Consider the following 21,458-nt stretch of genomic DNA (forward strand, 5'->3'; position numbering starts at 1 on the left):
TCTAGAGCATTTCATGCATGTACACTTGCTTGGTAGAATCATTACAAGTTTGTAAAAGATGCAAAAAGACGCAAAAGTGTGGTTGAAAGCCTAATTGAAGTCCAAAAGTTACTGTAAGTGTTTCTGATAGCACTTCAGAGTATCAGGAGCATTCCTGTCAGAAAAAAAATTAATTTTAAGCTAGGAGACATCCTACGCGTAGGATGTCTACAGGCCAATCTGGGAGTAATTTTGGGATTTTGAGTTGACCAGTGTGTTCAGAAGGTAGGATTTACCCTAATTTCAACTGGAAAGTGGAAATTTGGCCATATCTTGACAGGAGAAGGCCAAATAGACTGAAATTGCAAGACATCCTACCCAAATAGTGCCAAAACATTAACTTGAGACCAAAACCATAAGATGGCTGCATGAGTGTGTCTTGCATGATATATTGAATGACTGAAAAGGGTTTCACCTCATTTGGGTAAGAAAATTGGGTTCAAAGTGGACTTTAGCACTTTTGACTGAAAAAACAAAAACAGCTGAAGTTTGAGACTTTTGACATCCAAATCAAAATCTAAGCATACCTCTGGGATACTGACATCAAGGGGAAGCTGTGGAACAAATCTGGGGTCAAACAGGCCAAATAGACATCCTATGTGTAGGATGTCTTCTGAGTGATTTGGGACTCCAAACTAAAATCTGAGTATACCAAGGTGATTAGCAACTCAAGGGGAGATTAAGCCTTGAGTTTAAAGCCATTCTGATGAAAAAGACATCCTACGCGTAGGATGTCTAATGCAAGAAAATGAAGCCAGAATTTGACTTAGAGAATTCTAAGGTGTTATATAGCCTAAGGCAAGACAGCTAGTCAATTTTGGTCCAATTTGGAGTTGATTAGACTGATCAATACCATCAACAAGCCGTCGGAACAGATTCCTGACTCATTGACCATCTTATAGAAGTCCAAATCAAAAAAGTAAAAGCAGCTGTAAGCTCAGCACAACAAGGGGAAACAACAATGCAAAAATCCAAGCAAAATACACCAGGAGACATCCTACGCGTAGGATGTCTATTGGGGCATAATGCAGAGAAAGTTTGACCTGGCCTAGACAGTGAGGTTCCATTTGGCTTAAGGATTCCAGAACTTCTTTCAGAAGTGAATTTGGACCTTGGTTGCCCATTTGACAAAGCAAAGACTGAATTCAGACTTTTTCGCGTAAATTGGCCAACACCAGAAGAAAGTACTGTTTCAGATTAGCAACCTAATCCAAAACATCAGCAGTGTATAAAATAAAGTAGTGGATGAGATTAACTCTCCAGTTATACCAATCATTACTAAGATAACCTCTAGCAGATAAATGCTTTGATTCAATTGCCGAAATTAAAACTCTTGTGTACAGGTATATTCAGCAACAAAGCAAGAAGTTGTACAGAAACTGACCCGCTGCCAGGTGAGTGGTTGAATTTTTGCTAAATTGCATTGATAAGTTTGATGAATTTAAGATCAGGAAGATACATTTTTAGAGACTAGAAGGTGATAGGTGACCAAGGTAGCTTAGTGTCCACTGAAGAGAGTGTAACTCAGGCAAGGCTAGATCCGCTAGCACCGATTATTGAGGAAGGTAGTGATACTGATACTTCGTCAAACAAATCTTTCTTCATGATGGGTAGTCAACAGCCAGGAGGTTTCACCTATGATGGACCTATGCGAGGAGGAAGCACCTCCCAAAATCCTTTCAATGATTCCAAGCTTACGGTGATCTTCTTAGAGGGAACAAACTCAAGAGGAGCCCTAGTCTATTCTGACTATCGAGGCCGCAAGTGCATTTGTATCGAAGAGAGGCCAGCACAAAGATTGGAGATAATCCACGTGTATGATGATGGAGATAGATTCCGAGACGAAAAGGGGAACCACTATTTAATAGTTAGCAACCCTGAAGATTACAACAGATATGGAGATAACGTGGCTAAAGGGAAAATGGTTACGATAAGAAAACAATCAGGATTCCAACTTATAACGAGAATGTTGGAATCTACAAACATGAGAGTGAGGGTATTGTCTCTTACTTTTGTAGCAAAGAACCATACGTAAATGAACTAAGCAAAGACAAGGTTCTTTACTTATTCTCTTATGAAACTGCTATGTGGAAGGGCATAGTTTTTGTTGATAGATACGAGCGAGAATACCAACGTATTCTCCCAGAGGAAGTAGAAAGAGCAACAGGTCCAGGAGCATCAGCATATGCCCCTGAGGAAATGCCGAGAGCCGCCCACACCCCAAGCAAGTCAACAAATCCATTTTCAGATGAGTATGACACTACCTCACATTCCACCAGACAGCAAGTATTCAACAACCAAGACCAACCAGCAAACCAGCCATCATTGTTTGCAGGCATGGCTTCGACAGAGTGCAAAAATGGAACCATACCGAAACCGAGATGGTTATCAAGCCACACGAGGGCTCAGGGATTTGCAAGAACCACCACACTATTCAAGGTATCAAGCAGAGAGTAAGCCAAAGACACAAGGGTCGACCGAGCTTGGAGGACCACCCATCGAACGAGTTCGAAGAGAAGAACCACCTCCAGCAAGAACCGTTAGAAATTATGGCTTAGGAGCACCGTTGGGAGAGGAACCAGCCTATTACAGAAGGCCTGAGGAGGTGTATAGACTTGGACGGGGTGATTCAATGATGAGGTTTGTAGACCATCGCAGAATTAGACCTTCTCAAGTGCAAAAATGGGTAAACAAGAAATACACAGGAAACAGAGACCCAAGAGATCATGTGGCAGCCTTTGTGCGTGTAATTAGAGCCGAAGAGGTGTTAGATTTTCCTACCCAATTTGCAGGGTTTGGACTAACCCTAGAGGATGATGCTGCAACTTGGTTTGACTCTGTGGAGCGTAGAGACTTTAAGTCGATGGAGGAAGTGTTTGACGAGTTTATTGAGGAATTCTCTCAAAGGGGAATAGCTCATAATATCGTCTCACAAATCCATAAATTCAAACAAAAAGATGGAGAATATGTACCGAAGGCAGCCCTAAGACTAAAAAGATATGTTAAGTTCTGTCCTATTGAAGAACTGCCAACTCAGTCCAGACTTATGCTGATATTCATCCAAGGACTAAGGAATGCAGATCTCCAGAAAGACTTACATATGAAGAGGAGCACGACGTTGAATGAGTTGACCAAGGAGGCTCTGTACCTAGCTTGTGGACAATTGTGCGGTCTACAAAGAAGGGGAGTTCAAGGACCTTGATGACGATTCATCTTCACAGCAAAGTGGGAGCAAGTCTTCCAGGACAACACTGAAAGGAGAAATAGCAGTAAACCAGGAGCAGCTCGTAGATGAAGTGCTAAAAAAGATCAACTTGTACGCCAAACCTCAAGCTAAACAGCCCAAGTGGTGTGCTATTGAACAAAAATGGACAAACCATGGGACCGAGGAATGTTACTATAACAAGGGATATGTGAGGGAGAGACCTTACGCTCCCCAAGCTCCCGTAGCTTCCCCTCAAGTTCCACCGATGCCTAGATATCAAGCAGGCAACTTACCAGGACCTGTAGGTGTAGAAAGACCACAACCGGTGTTGGGGCAACAACCACCCCTACCAGGTTTACGACCAGTTGGTATAAAATACACACCAATGGTAACTGAATCAGAAGAAAAGGCTTTGGTGCCTATGCATGCATATTATGAAGATCCCAATGGATATGCGGCAAACCCTGTCTATTATCCACCAGAAGAATCCTCGACACCAGAACCATGGAGCATGATAGGGAATCAAGGACCTCCAACTGCTGCACAGGCCGCAGGAGAAGGAAGATATAGCTTAGATGAACGAACATTGTTGTTCATAGCCAATGGAGGCATGGGCGGACAGAGACAGGCTTACCAGCAACGAGGGGCTCAAGGAGCACCTCAACAACCCAAGGGACCCTGTTACAAGTGTGGTGGAGACCATTGGCTGAGAGATTGTCCTCATGATGAAATCATTAGAGTCAATGCGTATTGCCCAGAATGTGGAATTAATCATTTGATTCCCGATTGCCCTAAAAACCAAAGCAAAGGAGCAAAAACCACCTTGAACCTGTTGGAAACAGTACCTTCCAGTGGAGGATCGGAAAATGAAACAATCATACCTATTCAGGCGGTAACACGAGCCCAAGCCCAAAGAAGGACGAACGAACCCATAATAGAAGAACCAAAAACAGATGCCCAAAGTTCAGAAACGAAAAATCAGAGAAGCACTTGGAAAGCGAGAAAGGCGCGTAGGAAAGCTAGGAATGAACGAGAGCAAACAGCCCTATCCGATGAGTTGAAACATACAAAGAACAGATTGGAGCGGTTAGAAGATCTAGCTAGCTTAAGCTCACACACCACAACAGTCATAGCACCCAAGGAAATAGCAGAGCCCAAAAGTGCAGGATCAGGAGGATCTGTACTGGCAGACAAGGTAAACGAGCAGTTGGATGCGCTTCTAAAAGCTTATGAAGCTCGACTTAAAAAGAACCAAACCCAGGAGCAAAGGTGGATGACTTATCCATATGCAGAAATAGAAAAACAAAGGTTGGATATGTGTAAAAAGATGATCGAGATGGCTCAATAATTGATGGAAGACCCGTTGGGTAAACCGGAAAATTATCATGACGCACCAGCTTCAACCCCTATCCAACCAATGTTAGAGAAACATGAAGAAACAAAGGAAAGACTCACTAATGATTATGAATCCAGAGGAGAGCCTATCATAGTGCCAAATACCACCGATAGGGCAAGTGACGGGGTCCATCCTAAAATATTGGCAGAAATGGGAAAGGACGGTAACGGTCTAGATGATCTGTGGAAGAAAATCCGAGAGGCCAACGAGGCTAATAGGATGAGTAACCACATGAATAGCACGAAAAAAGAAAAGAACGTGATCTTACCTTACCTCCTATTGAAGAATTTGAGGCAACATCACAAATGAACTTTGAGATACATTCACAAGGGGGAGACCAAGGATCTATTAGTTTGGGGCACAACCAACCAGACTCTTTGAGAACTTTACCCTCTTACCTGGGAGAATATGAAGCTAAGTCGGAAGTGAGAGCACTCCCATCTCAAAGACTTCCTTCTAACAAGGTGATGGATTCACAAGGATTGATTGAGCTGTTATCCACCCCGGTGGCATGCACAATCACGTTAGCAGAACTCCTAAGATTAAGGCCAAACATGTGGACCACAGTAGGAAAATGCCTAGAAAAATTTGGAGTGAAAGACCCCACCTTGAAGCTACAAGAAGGAATCAGGGAGTTGGACATACCTAACCTGCACACTAGACCTGTACCATTGAATAAGGTTGGAGAATATTGCGAGGGAGAAGATGGAAACACGACGCTATCGGTAGAATTCCAAGGAGTAGTTTCCAAAGCTATTCTTGACAGTGGAGCGGGAGTTGCTATCGCCACCAAGGAAATCTGGAAAAAATGGGGAAAACCAGCTCTGAGGGCTACCAGAATGAAGCTGCAGTTGGCAGATGGGTTCATGGAGAAGCCTCTCGGACTCTTAGAAAAAGTAATTGTCACTTCGTGCGGGATCGAGTATGAGCATACATTTGCAATAGTCGATTTCGACAAAAAGAACAATTATGAGATAATCTTGGGACGACCATTCATGCGACAACTGAAGATGGTCCAAGATTGGGGTTATGACCACATATACCTCAGACATGGCGAGACGACAACTAAAATACACCTGAAAGACCATAGTTACAAAGATGTAAACCAAACACCAGTGGAAGAGTTTGATTCGGCTACAATAGCAGGATCGGAACTACCACCATGGTTAGGGCAACCAAAAGAGCTATGGATGTGCGGAGCTTCACATTGTGGAAGCTTAAAAAAAGAGGAATGCGTCTTAGAAAGAGCAATTGAGGACAAGGAGTATATTCCGGAACCTTTTCCTGAAGATGCCTTGGAACCTCTAGAATGGGAACACATACTGGCAACATTAGATGTCTGTACCATTACCGACAGTCCAACAACAAAATTTTGCGATAAGGATGGCTACGATGTGCTACCTTATTACATGGTAAGCGTTGTACCAGAAAAAGAGACGGTAGAACCTCCAGAACAAGAAGAGTTTTACAACTCCTCTGAACAATTGGAAGTAAATGATGAGGCAGATAATGAGTGTTCAGACACCTCAAGTGAGCGTGGAAATGAAGCCGAGAATATCAAGTTTTATGATTTTGCTAATCAACTCCCTAGATGCCAAGAATGCTACAGGAGGAAAAGAGCAGGAAGGAAAGCGAGAGAGAACCTGATGCCCAGGATAAAAGGTAAAACTCACTATTTGATGCTTGTAAAAGCAGAGGATCGTGTGAAAGATCAAATATCACGGAAATTCTCAGAAAATCGAAAAGAACGAACGCGAGAAGAAATAAAACAGGTAAGAAAAGCTAAAACCGAAACAAAATCTCAAAAATCTAAAAAATAAAAAAAAGAACCAACAAAAGACCAAGAGTGGACCAAACTGGAGCGTAAACAGAAATACTAAGAACTGAAACGGTCTTTGAGAGAGATATGGACTACTGAATAAGATAGTGATGGTAAAGGGGAGTCAGAAAAGGGCAACATGAACGTACCAGCACACTATCGGAAATTTACTATCCTTGATAGAAAAATCATCATGACACCACCAATCAGGGAGAGAACCAACCAAGAATCTTACGATGGGCCTGAAAATGCAAAAAGAATAGACCTCGCAGAACCAGGTGAAAAGCCTCAGCCGGTCTATATAGCTAACGATTTAGAGCCTGAAAAGGAAGCACAGCTAACAAAACTTCTCATGAAGTATAAAGATGTGTTCGCTTGGTCCTATAAAGACCTCAAAGGAGTTGATCCATTGATATGCCAACATACAATTCCTTTGAAATCAGATGCAAAACCTAGCAAACAACGTCCTTATACATATAATGACACATTTGCCAAACGAATCAAAGAAGAGATTGATAAAGTGATGGAAGCGGAGTTCATCTATGAGATTGAACATACAGATTGGGTGTCACCCATTGTGGTAGTTCCCAAGAAGAATGGAAAACTGCGGGTGTGTGTAAACCTCAAAAAGGTGAATGCAGCAACCATAAGGGATAATTATCCCTTGCCAATTACAAAACATGTCCTTGAGCGAGTGGCCGGGAAACGAGCTTATTCCTTTCTGGATGGGTTTTCAGGATACAACCAACTAGCAATAGTAAGGGAGGATCAACACAAAATAGCGTTTGCCACAGAATGGGGGATTTATGCATATCGAGTTATGCCATTTGGCTTAACAAATGCACCAGCCACTTTCCAGAGGTTAATGACTCACGCTTTCAAGGAATACCTAAGAATATTCATAGAAATGTACATGGATGACATGTGTGTACACTCTCTTCTGCGAGGGGAACATATTGACCATTTGCAAAAGGTCTTTGAAAAGTGTAGAACATATCGAATCTGTCTAAACCCGGAAAAGTGTTTATTTATGGTTAAGCAAGGACGAATCTTAGGACACATTGTCTCAAGAAACGGCATAACCACAGACCTAGACAAAGTTAAAGTCATTGTAGACCTGCCCAGGCCTACTAATGCGAAACAAGTGCAATCCTTCATGGGGCACTGCGGATATTATCGAAGATTCATATACATGTATGCGGTTATCGCACAACCTCTGTATCGTTTGCTAGTCAATTTCGAATGGACCAAGGAGTGTGAAACTTCATTCCTAAAGCTCAAGGAAAACCTTATATCAGCACCTGTACTAAAGGCAACATATTGGAAAAAGATATTCCATGTGCACATTGATGCTTCAGCATATGCCATTGGAAGTATTCTAGCTCAACCTGGAGACGGAACAATGGACTTTCCGGTTTGCTATGTGAGCCGACAATTAAACAGTGCAGAAAAGAACTACACAACCACCGAGAGGGAAGGGTTAGGAATGATTTATGCTGTGAAGAAATTTCGGCATTATTTGCTTGCAAACAAATTTTTGTTCTTCACAGATCATCAAGCTCTTTTGTACCTAGTAAATAAACCTTGCAATACAGGGAGAATCGTACGCTGGTTTATTATATTGCTAGAATTTGACTTCACAGTGGTGGTAAAAAAGGGTAAAACCCATCTACGAGCTGATCATCTTTCAAGAATACACAACGGGGAAGCTCCTCAAGGGGTAGATGATGACATACCAGATGCTTATCTTTTCAACATTGAAATGGTATCCAAATGGTCTCAGGAAATAGTTAGCATTCTCTCCTTCGGAAATGAGTTTGATAATACAGGATGCAGATCCAAATAGCAAACAATTCGACAAACAAAAACTTCCAGTTGATAGCAGGACGCTGTATCATCTTGAATCTGACCTAATCCTATGATTATGTATAAATCTGGAAGAATTCGAGTGCTACCTTGAAGAGGCACATGTCCAGGGTTGTGCATTTCATTGTTCGACAATGAAAACACACCAGAGACTGAAACAGTTAGGGGTTTATTGGGCAACTATGTATGCAGATACACATTCTTATGTCACCAATTGTACAGTATGTAGTGCCAAACGACCAGTGGATCACGCAACTTTGTTTCGGGTGAACATAGCACCTGCATGGAGTCAATATATCATTGACTTCCTAACCACTAGAACGTTCCATGAGAACATTACAAGAGCACGGGAAAAAGCTATAGAGCTGGAAGCTCGTGACTTTCAGTTAATTGGAAATCAACTCTATAAGCGGGGAAAGGACAATCAACTTAGAATCTGTGCAAGTGAAAGAGAATACCTGCTGATCCTAGAACATTCACATAGCGGAGTAAGTGGAGGCCATTTTTCGGGCGATAAGACGGCAAAAATTGTCTTAACTGCAGGAATTTGGTGGCCTACATTGCGCATGGATGCCGATGAGTTTGTAAAGCGTTGTGATGCGTGTCAATGCACCAAGATACCAATAAAAAGAGATGAGATGCCATTAAGGCCAATGATGGGGGCAAGGACATTTGCAAAATGGGGCATTGATTTTGTAGGACCTATATCACCCCCTGCATATCGCACCCAAACCCAATATATCATTGTGGCTACGGACTATCTCACAAAATGGGTCGAAGCCAAAGCAACACAAAAAGCTGATGCACGCACCACGGCTCAATTTTTGTATGAGAATGTTTTTGTACGTTACGGGTTACCAATAGAAATTGTCAGTGACCGTGGAACACACTTCCTCAATGAAGTCATTGAATATCTACTAGAGGAATTCATGGTCATACATAGGAAATCAGCACCATACCATCCACAGGCCAATGGGCAAGCTGAGACCACAAATAAAACACTATGCAGGGTTCTCACTAAAATAGTTTCAGCATCAAGAACCGATTGGGATCAACAGCTACACTCAACACTATGGGCATACAGGGTAGCTTACAAAACATCAATAGGAACAACACCATACAACATGGTGTTTGGGCTAAATGCTATACTACCTATAGAGTTTTTAATCCCAACTCTACGAGTAGCAACAAGCTTGGAATGGACAGGGCATGAACTCTCTTCAAGAATTAATGATCTTGAAAAGCTAGATGAACTCCGCTTACGAGCTGTCGCTTCAATCTATGCTAAAAAGAGAAGACAAAAGGAATTTTTTGACAAACATGTGCGTACCAAAGAGTTCAAAACAGGTGATTACGTACTTGTTTATACCTTGAAGCAACATGCCAAGAAACTTAAAAAGCGAGGGATGGGACCATTTGTGATTCATGATCTATCACAAAGTGGAGATGTCAAGCTTGCTACATTAGCAGGTGAAGAAATGCCAAACTGGATTAGTGGGTGTCGACTAAGGAAATATCTTCTACCCCTCACACAGGAGATGCTCCAACAAATTCATCAAGGAAAGCAAAGAATGAAGGAAAAAGAGAGAGTACGGGAGGAAGCTCAAGCCAAAGCACAAGAACGCATTGCAAAAAGACGGCTTCTGCGACAACAACAACAAAGTAAACCACCATTGAGAATCAATACCATTCGACTGATGAACTTGGAGGAGGAAACAATAGAGCCAATAATTACGGTCAAAGCGGGCAACAATCAAGTTGAATCAACATCCTTGCTTGATTCGGGGGCTTGAGCAAATTTGATCTCTTACGGATTATACCAACAGCTCAAAGTCACAGATCAACTTCATCCTACCCCCCAAGTGCTGGAAAGTAGCACATCACACCCATTGAAAACATTAGGATGGACTATATTGCATGTACAGCTACCTCAATATATTTACCCACACAAATTCTATGTGGTGACAGATGAAAGAACACAACACCCAATGATGCTAGGGTAACCTTGGCAAAAAGCATACAATGTCCAGATAGACTGGAAAGCAAAGGCGGTCAAAATTCAGCACGAACATGAACAACAGGTGATAGCTTTTTCTCAGAAATACCATCATGATCAACTGCAAGCCATGCAATCACTGGCAACAGAGACAAAAGAACAAATACCATCAAAGACCACCATGAAATCTGAGACTAACAACCAGGCAAAATCCAACCATGCTAATCACAGACAACTGAAGTCACTGGCCACAATGCAGAAATCTAGGCTACCAAAACAAGGTAAACGAGTATGGATGAGGAAGGATAGAAATGCAATGGCGAAAAAAAAACAATGTAACAACCGGATTTCAACAAAGCAGACGGTGCATTAGGAAATTTCAGAGGTCATTTGGAGGGCCATATGAAGAGAGAGAATAATAGAGCGCGTCCAATGAGCACGAAGGCTACGTTACTTAGGAAAGTACGTGGAAAGACTCAAAAAATAAGAAAATAGCATAAAACTTTCACGAATCTAGGATTGTAGCATTGTAATTTCCTTCCTTTTACCGAGCTTTTAGGTGCTTGCATGTGGTCCCACTTCTGATATTCTCTTATGGTCATTAACGTACTGGAGGGTGACCATTAAGCCCGCACAAGATATTGGAATTCTAAAACACTTTCCCTCCATTAGAATGCTTTCAAAGTGAATCTCCCTCCACTAAAGCTTTTCTCTGAGAGCTATGGCTTCCACGTCTTCTCGCCCAAGAGGCTCCAGGTGTTTACTGTCTCTCACACCAACAACCAACAACTGCACTTTGCCTAGAAGGCCAAGTAGTAGCATATCCTCAATTACAATACCAGCTTCAATAAGTGCAGAGAACCAATGGGTTGGACAAAGGATAAACAAAGGTTCATGGGTCCTCATGCAACCAAGAAGACCCAAGAGGTCTAGTGGTATCAACGTTTACCGCTCAGCATGGAAGGCCAGAGTGTTGGATTTCAAAGTTGAAATCGGCAAAAGATCTGTAAAGGAAGTTCTTGTTCAGCATGTGTTTACCCATCCAGAGGTGATAGCAAACGGTGGAAATGTATCAGATATACATCAACCACGTTGCAACTGTAAGTACTCTTGACATGTGAACTTACTGATACTCTCATTATAACTTTTCTTATATATTTTGCAATGTTTCTCCCGCTTGTTATGAGCAATGTCTCCATTCTTCACAGCTCAATTACATTAGATTTGTCATTTGTACTTATTGATACTCTTAGTTTAACTCTTCTTATATATATTGCAGATGTTTATCCCTCTTCTTATGAGCAATGGGAGCCTGTGGAGTGCATAATAGGCCTCTTCCATGTTGTTCATGCCCACATTGGTTCTCTACAGTATTCAGGGAGGAGCAGCAAAAGACTGGCTGATGAGGGAATATTTTTTTATGACCACTTCTACCAACTCAGCTCAGGGAATAAGAATGGCATGTTGGTGAAAGTGCCTCTACCAACAGATTGGAACACTGTGGACTGGCCAGTTCCCGAGGAAACAATGGTGGAGGCAATGCGAAGTAAGCTCTACAAGGATATACAAAGGTCTCTACGTAGCTCTATTCCCACCAAACTGGTTAGAATTGCAAACTTCTGTCCTGTTGCACTCTTCATAGAGCTGTTTCATAGCTACAACATCCGTGTTACGAAAACTATGTTCATGTGCAAGTCATTTCAGCAGTCATCCTGTGACAAACTTCTTGACAGAGGATGGTATGCAAAGGAAGAGATTGGTTTACGGTGCGAGGTCACGCTTGATACTCTAGTTGTCAAGTACATGATTGCAAGCCAATCACTGTTACTCTCGTTTTGGTATATGCGATCACAAATGCTCAACGGTAAGTACATTCCTATGGACCAGGTTTCTGCAGGTTTGGAAGATAATCTTGCTGTGGATGTGGAAGTGATTGATAAAGAGCATGGCCTACTGTTGGTGGTTACAATAAGGAGCTATGCAGTCTTCAGCATTTGTGGCATGACATAATTGAAGAGTCAATGGACAAGGACCTATCAGATTTTTCCTTTTTCCTAGCTGGCCGTAAGGTGATGCGGCGAAGGGAAAAAGATATTTTGTGCAAAGAGTTGGATGGTCGGGTTGAAGTAGTGTCAATGTAACAGATATTCTTGTGAACCCAAGTGTATACAAATGACTTTCAAGACATGAAGTTTATTGAGCTCATTTTTCAATTGTGCCCTGTGAAAAAGTGTGCTTGAAATACATTTCTTTACCATGTCAAATCTCTCTCTCTCTCTCTCTCTCTCTCTCTCTCTCTCTCTCTGTTAGACAAGACAAAGACATGATAGAAGAGTCATCTTAATTCATTAGAAAGTACAAACTCGTCCGTGAACAATGGACTGAGATACAATTTCTGTAAGTATGGAATCAGAATGTCTTCAAGGTAAAAATCGAAGGAATGTCCCTCGAAAGAAGGTGGTGAGATAGTTGTTCCCAGCGGATTTAGTTCTCCCTTTTCAGGAGTATCATCAATCAGTAGTGTATTAGTTGCATCAAAGGGTACACCGATTTGGCTAAACGGTTTGTACAAAAGAGGTAAGTGTGGTTTTTTAGGGTGGTAGTGGCCCTCAACGGTAACGCATTTTCTTTGATCATACAAAAAGGCAAAATCTGACGTGTGAGCGTGGCATACACTGCAAACTATTCTAACTAGTGGCGACAAGTTTTGCCTTTGCATTGAAGACCATATGGCAACTCTGAAGCGCGGAAGAAGAAACTGAATAAATTCCTTGGTTTCTGGACGAACCACGACTCGACAAGTTCCCATCCAAAACGTTTGCAAATCCTCAAAGGGTTCTCTGTCACCAAGAGGCACCCGCATCAGCAGCAATCCATTGACGTCCAAGATAATCAACCTCTGTAAAAGTTGACAAGTACATATAAGTAGTTAGAAGCTGAACATATTTTGCCATACTTGAATAGACATTACCGGAACAACCGTATCTACAGGTAGCAAGGGTCCATACTGGGTCTCTGTAGTGTTCATGTCGTTGTTGCTCTCCTCTGCTTTATCTTCATAGTCATCATTCACATCTTCATCAGGGGTCTCCCCCATGGCTCTTTCTGCCTCATTCAAGGTTTCCTCCAAGGTCTTTTCCTCTCCCTCGGTTGATCGGCTTGCCTCATACATCCTTGCCTGATCCATATCAGTTTGCTCATCCCTAGGCCTGCTTTCCTCATCCATATCCTTTTGCTCATCTATAGGCCTGCTTTCCTCATCTTGGGTTTCAGCCATAGGCTCTTTTGGCTCCTCCACTGGCTGACTTGGCTCTTTCATTGTCTCCTTTGGTTGTACACTAGCACCTTCCATATGCTCATTTGACCTTTCCTCATCCTTGGCTCTTTCATCTTCTGCTGATATGACCCCCTCGGCCCGTTGTGATTCCACTGTATCGGATGCAGGGGTTTGTCGTGGTGGCACGTCATGTTTTGTTAGATCAATAGTGCAGTCATCCAAGCCGCTATCTTCAAGCTCTCTGGGGCTAGACATAGTAAGCAGGTGTTGTATTAAACTTACCCGGTATCTTTGCAAATAATCATATGTGTAGTTTTTTAAAGCACTCTACAAAATTGAAAGACCACATGGTGAGAATTCTTTTATAGACTAAACCAAAACTAATTGAATGCATTGCCAAATGGGTACCTTAGTCATGAAAGGTTTTAATGCAAAGTAGCTTTGCATGACATATTCTGCATGGAGAAGACATCTCCAGCCACAAGAATTTCCATCGGTTTGATTTGGGACAGGTACATCTTTGATTGGGGCCTTGTATAGTTCATACCTTCCACATAGCTTGCCATAGGCAAGCAACAACCTCTTTATACAACTGCACAAAGCAATGTCAAGATGTTAGCATGAGGCTTCAAATTTACATGGATATCTATAAGAAACACTTTCTGATACAAAACACTTACAGCCTAATTTCAGGGTGGGTTCCTTTTATTGAATTGAACACCCACACTGCTGGTTGGTCAACATCAAGGCATATGAGACTCCAGTGATGGTTGTTCTCATATGGAAAGATGATGACAGTAACTTCCAGCATAGCACAGTGGAGAAACCAACTCTCAAAGGTTCCAGATGGACTGTTCTTTTGTCTAATAATCACTGACATTTGTGGATCAAGAAGAAACACCTCTGTGTGGGTGTGCAGTGGGAGTTAACTTTTGATCAGGCTGCAGAGAGTTTACCTGAGTTAGCAAACCTATTATCTGAGTTTTCAAAGCTAGCAAGATAGTAACACTTACTTAAGACAAGCATAGATAATTGTGTCTGAAATCTGAGCATCTGGATTCTGCAATAAATTAATATCCACTTTTTCCAGAGCTAGCTTTCTGGCTCCATCTACAAATGGTATCTCTGCAAGCAAACCATCCTTCATTGAAAGTAGAGTTTCTTGATTGCTTGCCTCTATGGACAGGGTCACATTGCATTCTGTTTGCCTCGGGACTCCACTGCTACTTTTGCTTTCTCCTTAAGCTCTGCTTCCCTCATGTCCTCTGTTTGGCAAGCAATAGTCTCTGGCCTTGCCCTTGTATTCACATCATGTGTGACATCTACAACTGTGAGTTGTGGCACTAGCTTCGGGGGGTATAACAAAATTTCCCTCATTTTATTATCCTTGCAGACATTGGGGACCAGTAGTTTGTCATACCTCCACCTTATTCTTTTCAGTGTCTCACTATCTTTGTCTATTATAGTAACCCTGTGGGCATGGGCTGCAACAATGGTCATGTCACTGAAGTACTCCAGTAGGAAGTCCTCTGCTGCTTCTTGTAGAGCCATTAATGCCACCACCTTCCACCTTTTGGTGCCCCAGGTAGGTTCTTCACATATAGACCTCACCATCCTCTGGAAGGGCAGCTTTGGTATGCATAAATCTACACATTTCTGTGCCTTTCTGATTTCTCTGAAAAGTCCCATGCAGGTTTGTAACTTCTTCACCCTTGGCCCTTTCAGAATTTTATTGGGTTTTCCAGGTCTTTTCTTTGGGGTTGCAGATCTGCTACTTGCTTTAGATGCTAATCCTGGTCCCTTGCCTGCCTTCCTTGCAGTGGCTTTTGTTCTAGCCATTTCACTGTACACAAAAAGAAGAGTCTCTCTCTCTTTCTCTCTCTCTCTCTCTCTCTCTCTCTCTCTCTCTCTCTCTCTCTCTCTCTCTCTCTCTCTCTCTCTCTCTCTCTCGCTCTCTCTCTCTCTCTCTCCTTTCTATAGCTTAGCATATTTAAATAGAGAGAGAGAGAGAGAGTGAGAGAGCCCATTACTAAAGGCGCGCGTGGAGCACGTTTTGACCTCAACAAACACCTCCGCGCGCCGTTAGTATAAGGCAAAAGAAATACTCTCTCTCTCTCTCTATCTATCTCTCTCTCTCTCTATAACACTCAGAAATACACTGGTCAATGCACAGTACTAACGGCGCGCATAGAGACATGCACACCGGTTATGCCTCTCTACGCGCGCCTTTGGTATAGAGAGAGAGAGAGAGAGAGAGAGAGAGAGAGAGAGAGAGAGAGAGAGAGAGAGAGAGAGAGAGGCTATGTGTGTGTGTGCCTGTATTTGTGTGTGTGTGTGTGTGTGTAAGTTATATTTGTGTGTGTGTGTCTCTCTATGTGTGTGTGTGTGTGTGTATGTTATATTTGTGTGTGTGTGTGTGTGTGTATGTTTTATATGTGTGTCTATGTGTTTGTGAGTGTGTGTGTGTGTGTGTGTTGTGCTTGTGACTGTTTGTGTGTGTTGTTTGTTAAGACTGAGCTTGGTACTGTGACAGAAACAGAGATAGAGAGATAGAGGCAAAGGCAGAGGGAGAGGCAGACCTTCGTTATGTCGATGGGTTGGCTTGCTGTCGAAGACGCAGACGACGGCTCTTGCACTCTTTCTCTCTCTCTCTCTCTCTCTCTCTCTCTCTCTTTCACTCACTCTCTTTCACGAGGTGTGGTTTTTCTCTCTCTTGACCTCTATATATGACGTACAAAAGTATACGGTCTCAATAATGACCGCACGTGTGACAACATGCAATTATACTCTAACTTATAGTGACACGTGGGGCGCCACCGTGTGTATCCGTTATAAGTGTGATTTTGAGAGAGAGAAAGAGAGAGAACGATAGAGAGAGAGAGAGAGAGAGAGAGAGAGAGAGAGAGAGAGAGAGAGAGAGAGAGAGAGCCATAGAAAGAGAGAGAGAGTGATAAAGAGAGAGAGAGAGAGAGTGATAGAGAGACACAGAGAGAGAAAGAGAGAACAGATTGTGAGAGAGATAGAGAGAGGGAGAGACAAAGATTGAGAGAGAGATAGAGAGAGGGACTCCTTACTCTCAGAGAGAGAGAGAGGGAGGGAGAGAGACAGAGTCAGTTTGACACACAAAAAGCAATGGAGGAGACAGCTCCCTTGGAGTTCCTGCAAACCCCACCAACAAAAGGTGATCTCTCACTCTTTCTCTCTGTATTTCCAACAGTTGGTACAAATTGTGTGTGTGTGTGTGTGTGTGTGTGTAAACAAAGAAAAACCCAGACTGTTGTTCAACACACACACACACACACACCTCAACACATACTTCCATAGACAGAGACACACACACACACACACACACAGACACACACAAAGATATACACATTCTCTCTCTCCCTCCCCTCTCTGTCCCCGTTACTAACGGCGTGCAGAGCCAACCAAACACTGGTTGCAGCTCTCTCCACGCGCCTATAGTATAGTTATGACTCTCTCAAAAGGCACGTCTACATCCTTACGCGCCTTTCCCTCAATTGCACTTAAGGCGCGCGTAGAGAGTTGCAAAAAGCACGTTTTCGTCCTTGCGCGCCTTTAGTACATATAGACACATACAAAGAGAGAGAGAGAGAGAGAGAGAGAGAGAGAGAGAGAGAGAGAGAGAGAGAGAGAGAGAGAGAGAGAGAGAGAGAGAGACTATGTGTGTTTTTGTTTGTGCTTTGGAGAGAGAGAGAGAGAGAGAGAGAGAGAGAGAGAGAGAGAGTGAGACTTGTCATGTTTCCTGATGAATAGGATTAAGGTCCAGTAGGCAGAAGAGGCTGAAACTAGACCCAGAGCTTGTGCCAGGATTTCAACCTTTGCAGGCTCAATTGCTTAATGTTTCTGCCAAAAGAACTGTTGACTTTTGTCAGGACATATCTGAAGAAAAGTCAATTGGTGAAGATCAATCAGAGAGGTCACCAGGGCAAGAGGATCCCTCACCCTACAAGGCTGTAGTGCCCTGTACAGTACTTCCTAAGAAAAATACAAGAAAGAGGAATATAGACTTCTCAGATGATGCAGATGTGCTAGAAAGTAGTCCCTGTGCAACTAAATGTAAAGCCAAAGAGGATGTGTCTTCTCTGGAAGACCCAGCTGCAACTGATGAGAGGCTGTTTGATTTTGCAGCATCTTATGGTGCTGGGGACAAGCTTGATCTAGTTCATTCTATGTTTAATCCAAAGTTTGACATTGAAGACCTGTTAGCTCAGCACAGTAATTTCTTGCAGTCCTACAGAGATAAGTTTGAAGTGATGGTGCAGGTAGGGAGGGTTGTTCTGCCTACTATGACTCTTGTGCATTTAAATGACTGTGGTGGAAAGGGACAGGGACTGAAGAAGTATAGGGAATTACCACCTTCTTGCCGACATTCAGCCTGCCCTTTGCATCAAAAAGAATGCAAACTCATTCAGGAAGCCTTTGGCTTTATGATTTACCTGAACAGCCTGTTTGGATTCCTCATGCAGAATCCTGATGAGGTGTTAAAGGAGCAGGATGCAGCACCAGATGAAGAATGCGAGGAGACAACTCATATACAAGAAGTCGAGGAGGTTGAAGACACAGTCGACCTTGAGGTTGAGGCAATTGAAGTACAAAGAAGTAAGATGCTCTCTGTGAAAACCACAGAAATCAAAATTCCATTGGATGTCAGTAACTTCACTGAGAAGCATGCTCAGATGATGTTGCCTGCTGTGCCTGACTTCAGGATTGGAGACAGGACCTATATCTTCTTACATGATGTGCAAAGTGTCTTTTATTTAAGGGAGGATTTCTCCCTGGCTATTATTTCCAGAGTCCAAGAGGAGAGGAGTGGATTTGTTTCAGAGGATAGTAGTGATGATGAGGCAATGGAAACATCCAGCAATCCAATGGAATGCCTTCGAAGATGCTTTGAGAAAGCTGAAAAATACAAGGAGACACTACCTGATGAAGCCACCTTCCAAGCAATAAGACAAAGCCTAAGACCATCAACAAGTAACAAAGAAGTGGAGGATTGGTTTAACCATTCAGGTCAGGGGTCAACTACATATGTAGACCTGTGGCAAGAAAACCTCTTTCTGCAGGATGAGAGCTTCATGGTAACTCTCTCTCTCTCTCTCTCTCTCTCTCTCTCTCTCTCTCTCTCTCTCTCTCTCTCTCTCTCTCTCTCTCTCTCTCTCTTTGTGTCACTTCTGACATGGTATGTGCAGTCTTGGATTGCTGACAAGGATGACTTCCTTCGCGCCGGACTCGAGAGTATCGAGGAAGGGATGCGGCCCTAGCGCAGTACCTTTCAAAGCTTTGCGAGTCGCCGATAGTAGTTTTTCACAATTCCATGTCACAAGAGGGTTCAATAGCAACTTACACATTCAAGACACTATCACGCTTCTTGGGTGGACCGGTGCTGCCCAAAAGTGCAGATAAAGTCATTCTTGTGGACAAAGTGTTTGCTAGAGATTTTTTTGGTTACTGCCCGGGCTATACAGGTGGTTGGGCAGTGTATTACTACACCTACACAGCAATGGCACTAGCTCTTGGTAGACAAAACCCAGATGAACTTTTAGAGTATGGCAAACATCTCATGATTCGTTACAAGGGTGACGTGCCAAAAAACAAAATTTAACCTTCAAAATCTTGATACACTTCAAGTAGCAATTGTATAAGATCATGTATTACATAAATTTTGTACAATGTCATCCACTCAGAGTATCTTTCTCCACTTGTGATTCACATACACCATTGTCTCTCTCCACCTTCGTTGACTTTCACGAGCTCCGGAGTTGTTGTATGCCATTGATCTTTTAACTTTTTGTTGTTGTAAATTTCTGATGGCTTGTGCTGTTGCTGAATTTGCCAAGACTTCTTTTGCCTGCATTCGATGAATGATTCTACGATAGAACCATTCAAATAGTTCTCTCAAACTGTTAGCCTTGATTCGAGAGCCACCATGTCGTGTGTGCCTGAAATAAGCATTTCTCGCCATGTAATGAGACTTTTCCATCCCTTGGGTATTCCATATTTCCGGGTTCCCATACTTTTGTATAAAATATGGTAAATGATTGAAGATGATGTGTTGGATATGAAAACAGATTAGTTAGAATGTTTTACAGTCACATATTTGCACATAAGAGAGAAAGAAATACATGATAATACCATGTAGTGAGTAATCTGGGTGTCTGTCCATGCTGTCTTGAATGATTTTTTCAGAAGGTTGAAATTTTCCTTGAACTTGTTCATATCACCTTGTGACCAGTCATCTTTGTCGCACATCAAAAATAGGATGTCTATTGATCGCCAAACCTCAGCCTTCGCGTTACGAGTAGTTGGTTCGTGGTCTTTGACTGCAATCTGTAGCTTTTTCCAGCTCTGATACTCTACCTTGCTAACATAAGATGTGTTATATATTTTTCCATGTTTTGTTAGCTTCGGATCTCTTGTACCTTGGGGCTTAGATACAAACCTCCGTGCCTTCACCCCACCGATGGATGGTTTGCATGGGGCATCCTTCTCAGTAGTTGATCTCTTTTCATCCCGCTGGATTTTCACATTGCCACCATGAAGCCCCATATCCAACAGTACCATTTCTAAGCACTGCAGGGCTACTTGTCGTTCTGCGGAGTTCTTAATCTTCCAAGCAAACCCGATGTATAAGTAGACCAATTTCTCCACAATTCTACAAAGGGCATGCATTGTACAAATGTGGACATTCAAAAGTGGTATTTTCAAAACCGGTCGAAAAGCGGGATCCTCAATGTGACGTGTTGGAGCTTTTCTCCACCACTTTGGGTCCATGACCTTTGTAGGCTCCATGCAGAACAAACACGGAGACTTTGCCATTGCACCCATTCCACAATTATACATGCACTTTAATGTTTTGAGGTCACCTGGAAGATGCCACTGAACTTGAAAGTCTCCCCTTCCATCTAGACGTAGTACCTCTCCCTGGTTAGTCTGTCGATCAATCACCTCCGGAATATTAGTTCGATGGAACACCCAATATAGAATCTCATGATCTTCTTTCTTTACCTGCAACACAAAATAAATGAGACTTAAGTAGATGTGAACATTTGAGCTTACCTGAGAATCTCGCTTACCTCAAACGCACCAAGCCACCATATGTTAGATTCTGATTGAACACTAAAATATAAAGGATCATCACTGGGACACTTTGAGAGGGCTCTATTCATTAAAGTAATAGTAACACGCTCTAGCTTTTTCTCTTTAACAAGCTCACACTCATCCAGTTTTAACACAAAATGTAATACCCCTCGTGACTCTTCAAATGTGATGTTGTAAAACTCCACCATTCTCTTCTGTAATATCCGCAGGTCCATAGAAATATTGTTGAACTCATCATATGCCATGTTTGCTCCATGGCCACTGTAAGTTGCTTTAATATGAAAGGGCTGTCCAAGATAGTCTCCTTGTGCCTCGTTAAGCTGAAGCCTCTCTTTCCAAACACTTGAGGCTGATGGTAGAAGTTTGGATTTATACCCTTCCTAACAAAGATGGATGAGACAGACTTTTGGATAGCCGAATATCCTCTTTTGCTTACACCAAGTGAATCAAGTGTGCCTTGTATCTCTTTTGCAGGCACTGAGTTCTCTGAAATAAAGCGGTCCACTACATTTCGTTGTAGGACCTTAAACTTCTTGTCATGTACTATATATGTTGATAGGCTTCTACTTATAAGTGGCTTCAATCTCTTTCCTATATTGGCTTTGGGGTCAATGTTTTCCTTGTCAGGATAGATTGAATCTCTACATGAAGACAATGCATAAGTCAATAACAGAAAATTTGCTTCACTAACACTATTTAGGCACATGAAAACAATGCATAACAAGAAAAAACAAAAAG

Source organism: Adiantum capillus-veneris, chromosome 23 (genome assembly GCF_014529385.1).
Source record: "Adiantum capillus-veneris isolate H3 chromosome 23, ASM1452938v2, whole genome shotgun sequence".
NCBI lineage: Eukaryota > Viridiplantae > Streptophyta > Polypodiopsida > Polypodiales > Pteridaceae > Adiantum > Adiantum capillus-veneris.